Source organism: Schistocerca cancellata, chromosome 6 (assembly GCF_023864275.1).
Source record: "Schistocerca cancellata isolate TAMUIC-IGC-003103 chromosome 6, iqSchCanc2.1, whole genome shotgun sequence".
In the NCBI taxonomy this organism is placed as follows: Eukaryota; Metazoa; Arthropoda; class Insecta; order Orthoptera; family Acrididae; genus Schistocerca; species Schistocerca cancellata.
In genome coordinates, this window is record NC_064631.1 from 662,657,324 (window position 1) to 662,663,535 (window position 6,212).

At 43.2% G+C, this 6,212-nt stretch overlaps 1 non-coding gene across 1 annotated transcript; it reads left to right on the forward strand.

Annotated features, from left to right (window-relative positions):
* The first annotated feature begins 5,847 nt into the window (after positions 1 to 5,847).
* Trnat-ugu (transfer RNA threonine (anticodon UGU)) lies at positions 5,848 to 5,922 on the forward strand. The gene has a single exon. It is a non-coding gene; the product is annotated as a tRNA-Thr (tRNA).
* The last annotated feature ends 290 nt before the right edge of the window (positions 5,923 to 6,212 follow it).

Sequence of the window (6,212 nt, forward strand, 5' to 3'; positions counted from 1 at the left end):
TCCTCTCATAGAAAACATCGGCAATCCGCTGGATTGGACGACACGCATCGCACTACGTGCTCTCGCGGACCTTGATATCGGGCATGTGTAATGTCTCTTGCAGCGGTCTCTCCGCGATATTTTCAGAAATTTTTATAAATTATATAACTCAGTACATATCTCGAAATATCTCTTCTTATCTTACCGATTATCAATGCAAAGTAGTTTCAAGCCCAATTATTCCTTGGAGCGTCCATTTACTCCATGGAATAGCTTCTCTGCTATCTATGTTTTCTCTTAGGAAAAAGAATAGGGGACTTCTTGCCGATTAGTCGTGAAAGAAGGATGTATATATTTGTATTGTTGAGCTAGCCGCCATCTTGATGAGATTCTGTATGAGAAGGAATTTAATACATGAACTAAACTAAAGTAAGTGTGTTCGCGTATTATTTAACTGATTATTATTGACAGTGTCTGCTTACTACGCTGTGTTGCACGGGATCAGTGGGGAACGTCTGATTTACACTGGACGAACCTGCCTTTTTGTATGCTCAAGATATCCAGTTACTTCAAATAAATAGGCTAACACGGTCTTACCAGCAGATCTCCGGTCTTCCCCATGTGATCACCGAAAGTTAATAATTATTACAAATGTTTCCAGGAGATCGACTGACAATTTTCGTCGCACCGAGACTTCGAAATTGCTTCACTGCCTTATGGAATTTAAGTTAAGCTCAATTTAATCAGGATAGAACAGTATTGAACTGTATGAATGTGATAAGCCTGCTTTGTCAATGAAAATTCCCTTAATATACGCATGTTTTTACTATCCTGATCAGTGAAGCTAAATCAGGCCGGTGTGAGAGAGGTTTTTAAATTTTAGATCCCACACAAAAGATATTAAACATGGACTATTGGCATTATCTACTAGAACAACACGAAATCATCCGACACCACTCTAAATATAAAACGCACTTTGCGAACTTTCTAGGCAGCATGTTTCATGACCCTTGAAATGGTGGGGAGTCCCAGGTTTACGTTGTTTCGAGGGATAGGATATTACTCCCAGTGAAGTGACGAGGATGTCACTTCGGCTCTATATTTCTTTCCTTTCTCTTACATATATGATTTTTCTTCTGGGACATTAAAATTAAATAAATGAATAAAATAAAATAATATTGATAATAATAAAAAGAAAGAATTACATATATGTACAATTTTTTAAAAAAAGTTGGTAGAGCACTTGCCGCGAAAGGCAAAGGTCCCGAATTCGAGTCTCGGTCCGGCACACAGTTTTAATCTGCCAGGAAGATTCATATCAGCGCACACTCCGCTGCAGAGTGAAAATCTCGTTCTGGTCGGAGAATGTGTTTTTCTCAATGGTTTATGTTGTGACTTGGCAAGACAGCCAAGTCACTATGCGAGGATGCCGAAAGGCACGCGTTAAGCTCACGCAGACTGGTGTGAGGTCTGGAACATTACAATGCAATTAATATAGCAAATAAAGTACGTAGTTGAAGTAATACTTAACTTTATTCCATAATTGGTGAACATCGCTCTTGTTGATACATTATATAATCTCAATATAAACTGGTAATGGCGCCTTGCTAGGTCGTAGCAAATGACGTAGCTGATGGCTATGCTAAGTATCGTCTCGGCAAATGAGAGCGTATTTGTCAGTATAGCATCACTAGCAAAGTCGTCTGTACAACTGGGGCGAGTGCTAGGAAGTGTCTCTAGACCTGCCGTGTGGCGGCGCTCGGTCTGCAATCACTGACAGTGGCGACACGAAGGGTCCCACGTATACTAGCGGACCGCGGCCGATTTAAAGGCTACCACCTAGCAAGTGTGGTGTCTGGCGGTGACACCACAGTTTACGCAGATAATTTAATGAGTAAAGACTGCTCTCAAGCTCAGTTACTTTTTGTTTACCTTCCAAACATCTATTGCGATTGCAGGACTATTCTGAATTTCCACAGTTCATTCGTTACGGAGTACTTCATAGACGAGGCTAAGAAATAGTTTCACATGTGGACTGGACAACCTAGCGTGATCACGGTACTGAACTTCTTTGACCGTTCCATCGTCAGATGTTATCCGGGCAGAAATGGTGCTCTTCGGTAGTGTGAAGGAACTGTTTGAGAAGATCACAGAGGCTATTGCTAGGAATAAAGGGGGACATTTATTGAACTGTATATACAAAAAACCTAAATTAGTTGCAAACTATTGCGTGCACTCACTTTATTCAACATGTATAACGTCACTACAGGTATTCGAATTTAGGTTATCACATGTTCGATATGCCTGCCATCATTGGCGATGATGTGACGCAGACGAATAGCGAAATTCTGCATGGCCCGCTGAAGTGTCGATGACCGCCTGAATGGCTGTTTTCAGCTCAGCAACGGTTCTGGGTTATTGCTGTACACCTTGTAGTCTTTAATATAGCCCCACAAAAAGGAGCCGCGCGTGTTCAGATCCGGTGAATATGGCGGCCAATCGAGGCCTATGCCAGTGGCCTCTGCTCTGGGTACCCCAGAGCCAGAATGCAGTCCCCAAAGTGTTCCTCCAGGACATCAAACAGTCTCCTACTTCGATGGGGTCGAAATTCGTCTTGGATGAACCACATCTCGTCTAAATCAGCGTCACTTTGGGTAACGGGGATGAAACCATGTTCCAAAACCTTCACGTACCGTTCGGTAGTCTCCGTGCCATCAAGGTATACCGTACCGATTATTCCGTGAATGGACATTGCACGTCACACAGTCGCCATTTGAGGGTGAAAAACTTCTCGATCGCCACGCGGAGTGGCCGCGTGGTTAGAGGCGCCATGTCACTGACTGCTCGGCTCCTCCTGTCCGAGGTTCGAGTCCTTCCTCGGGCATTAGTGTGTGTGTTGTCCTTAGCATAAGTTAGTTTAAGTAGAGTCTAAGCCTAGGGACCGATGACCCCTGCAGTTTGGTCCCTTACGAACTCACACACATTTTTTGAAACTTCTCGAACGCTAAATGCGGATTCTCAGTCCCTCAAATGCGCCAGTTTTATTTACTGAGGAACAGACCCAAATGAAAGTGGGCTTCGTCGCTGAACCAAACCACCCATGCACATACTAATTCCCACCATGCCTCGCGGCCGACTGTGCGATTTGAACATTCTAACTCAAACAGCTCTGAAGTTATGATGATTTTATTTCATTCAACCTGTAAATGGCGTTAAACTGTCTGTAGGGAGGGTTCTCCCGTAGAGTTATTACAGTATTTGAAGTGGAATGATCATATAAAATTAATTGTTGGTAAGGCGGGTACCAGGTTGAGATTCATTGGGAGAGTCCTTAGAAAATGTAGTCCACCAATAAAGGAGGTGGCTTACAAAACACTCGTTCGACCTATTCTTGAGTATTGCTCATCAGTGTGGGATCCGTACCAGATCGGGTTGACGGAGGAGATAGAGAAGATCCAAAGAAGAGCGGCGCGTTTCGTCACAGGGTTATTTGGTAACCGTGATAGCGTTACGGAGATGTTTAACAAACTCAAGTGGCAGACTCTGCAAGAGAGGCGCTCTGCATCGCGGTGTAGCTTGCTCGCCAGGTTTCGAGAGGGTGAGTTTCTGGATGAGGTATCGAATATATTGCTTCCCCCTACTTATACCTCCCAAGGAGATCACGAATGTAAAATTAGAGAGATTCGAGCGCACGGAGGCTTTCAGACAGTCGTTCTACCCGCGAACCATACGCGACTGGAACAGGAAAGGGAGGTAATGACAGTGGCATGTAAAGTGCCCTCCGCCACACACCATTGGGTGGCTTGCGGAGTATAAATGTAGATGTAGATGTAGATGTACTTGAGTAATTTTTCTGTTGAGGAAATTCCGTACTATAAAATTTCGGTAACATCCAGTCAGATGTTATACAAAGATTGGCAACCAGTTCTGAATATAGAGATATGCGAACTTGTGCGTTTCACAAACCGTAAAAAGCAAAATTTTCATACGAGGTTACCGAGACACAATAAGCGTCGTTCATGTCATGCGTACCAGTTGTTTAAAAATGGTTCAAATGGCTCTGAGCACTATGGGACTTAACATCTGAGGTCATCAGCCCCCTAGAACTTAGAACTACTTAAACCTAACTAACCTAAGGACATCATACACATCCACACCCAAGGCAGGATTCGAACCTGCGACCGTAGCAGTCGCTCTGCCACCGCGGCCGACCATACCAGTTGTGATCAAAAAGTAACGAGAATTTCAGTTTTTCTTAAAGAATCATTATTTATTCATCATCATCAACTTTGTTCCCTTTAACGCAGTCCCCCTCAGATATAACACACTGTGTCAGCGCTTTCTCCAATCTTGGAAGCACTTCCGGAACTCACTTTTCGATATGGTGTTCAGCTACTTCAGCGACTCTGTTTTCTCATGAGTGGTGCCGGAACGACGTCCTTTCATGGTTCTGTTCAGTCTCGGGAGTAGCAAGAAGTCGCAGGAGACTGTGTCTGGCGAATACGGAGGCTGATGCAACAAAACGGTTTTGTTTTTTGTCAAAAAATCACGAACAAGCATTGAGGTGTGAGCAGGAGCATTATCCTAACCTTCACACGTGATTAAATTTGTCAAATTTTTTTTCGGTCTTCGCACTTCAGTCAGTTTCCATTGGGATGGCAAGGCCTTGGTTTCCACGTCATACCCGTATACTCGTGTTTCATCACCTGTTATAACCTTATACTCATGTTTCATCACCTGTTCTAACCTTCTTCAGAGGTTATGGATCGATGTCGACTTCATGCAGCAATTCCTGAGCGATATCTACGCTACGTCATTTTTCGTCGAAGTTCAACAGTTTCGGAATAAACTTCGCTGCTACACTTTCATGCCGAAATCATCCGAGGGAATTGCTTCGTATGAGGCTAAGGATATGCCGACATCATCTGCAACCTCTCTGGTGGTGATTCGGCCATTTTGCAGAAATATTTTCTTTATTTCTCCCACATCGTCGTCAGTAATTGATGTTCTATGGCGCCCAGGGCAGTCGCTGTCTTCAACATTTTACCAAATCAGTGTGAAACGTTTATACCACTCATAAACTCTTATCTTCTTACAGTAGATTCGCCAAAAAAACCAGTCAATATTTCAAACGCGGTGCCGCACTTTATTCCATTTTTGAAGCAAAATTTAATGAAAATTCTTTGACATATCTTTTTCGAAAGTAAAAATTCACCGAGAACTCGAGAACTATTATAACCATTTCTACTGACAACAATAAATTAAATATTCAAAACAAGCAAACTTTCAGGATCACGTGTACCAAAGACATAAAAAAATTGAAAATCGGATGTATAAAGCCCCCAAAATTAAAAAAATTCCCATTACTATTTGATCACCCTCGTATACTTGGGAATTGTAAAGTGTAAGAATTTGAAGTGGAACGACAACATAGGTACAGTCGTATGTAAACTGGTAGGATACTGGGAAACAGCAGCTTTTGTACTTACGACGTCACCCAGAATTCAGTTATATGCCCTCATTTAGATTCCGCTCAAGTGTATGGGACCCACATCAGGCCAAGCTAACAAGGATCTCAGAACGTATATAAGCAATATACGGAGATGGTAGCTGTTCTTTTGGACAAGTCCGAAAGAATAGATACCATTTTCATATAGTTAAGGCTAACCGGCCATTGACCGTCTTCTTCTGTGCTGGATTCACACACATTGCCCGAACTCTTACGGGGCTCGGTAAGATTGTCTGCCGCCAGTAATGAGTGTAATGGGCAGGGACACTACGAATGTAGTGTGTGGACATTAAGTTGGGAATGTGGGTCTCACGGAGAGCGTGCAAGGGATAAATCCCTGCAGTCGCGGTGTCCTCTGTGCCCTCGGTGGCTCAGATGCATAGGGCGTCTGCCCTGTAAGCAGGAGATCCCGGGTTCGAGTCCCGGTCGGGGCACACATTTTCAACTGTCCCCCTCGATGTATATCAACGTCTGTCGACAGCTTAGGGTGTTGATTTAATTATCATTTCAGTACATACGGAAGGGCAGTGCTGGCGGTCACATACTTGCTCCATTGTCGAGAAAAGGTAACAGAAATGATGAAAAATCTGGCAGACAGTCCAAGAAAGACGCTGCGTGTCTTGTTAGAAAACTTCAAGAAACACCTTTCACGGCAAAACTATGAATATTCCTAATTTCCATATGTGTACATCCATTAGATATTGTACAACTAAATTTTGTACGG